Below are 848 nucleotides of genomic sequence, written 5' to 3' on the forward strand. Positions count from 1 at the left end.
GTATGTGGGTTGTTAGGCTCAGAAGTTTGAATGTCCTTAATATAAAATAATCTGCATGAGTATTTGAGTCTGTTCCTTTTCTACTTTGTGTGAGCTGTTTAGTGGTTAGTGAGCCAGAAAAAAAAAAAATCACTGTGTTTTCTGATGGTTCAGGCACCCTCCTGATGAGTCGAAGACTTGAATTAAAGTTCCCACTCTGAACCAGGCAAAACAATTAAGGATGGGGATTTGCATTCGCATTCCCACCTTTTAGTGCTGTGATTACAGGGGTTTTGAGTTGTGCCACAGAGAGAGAACTTAACAAAACTGTTACACAAGCCCTGAGTCTGACCCTGAAAAGTCATTCAAAGCAGGTACCCGGCTGGAGGAGCTCACCTGTATGTTTCTTGCATGCACAAGCAAACAACTGATGCATGTGTTTTGTTTTTGTTTTGGTTTTTTGTCCCTACTTATCTGTAATCTACCTGGAAAAAATAATTCAGACCTCTTCTGGTTTCCTGAGCACCTTATCTTGAGCTCTGGTGGTGTTTGTATTTATGGGCACCTGCCTGCTTCCAGCTCTAGTCTTTGATACCAGTGCTGACCTTCTCTTCCTCTCCGCAGCCTGCCCTCTACGCCAGCTCTCTGGGGAGGGCAGGGAATGAGACCTTCCTGGCTCCGAGGGAGACCACCCCAGCAGGTGGATGGGATGGTGGGATTTCAGGCATCGTGTAGCGGTGACAGCGGCCGGTCCCAAACGTAGTGCTTAGCAGTGCTCAAAAGCACCGAGGAATGGATGGACTGGTCTCTGAAGGTGTCTTAAAGAGGGGAGGGCTCTGGGTGAAGCATGGGGGAGGGTATTTAGGCTG

Source organism: Falco punctatus, assembly GCF_963210335.1.
Source record: "Falco punctatus genome assembly, chromosome: 7".
In the NCBI taxonomy this organism is placed as follows: domain Eukaryota; kingdom Metazoa; phylum Chordata; class Aves; order Falconiformes; family Falconidae; genus Falco; species Falco punctatus.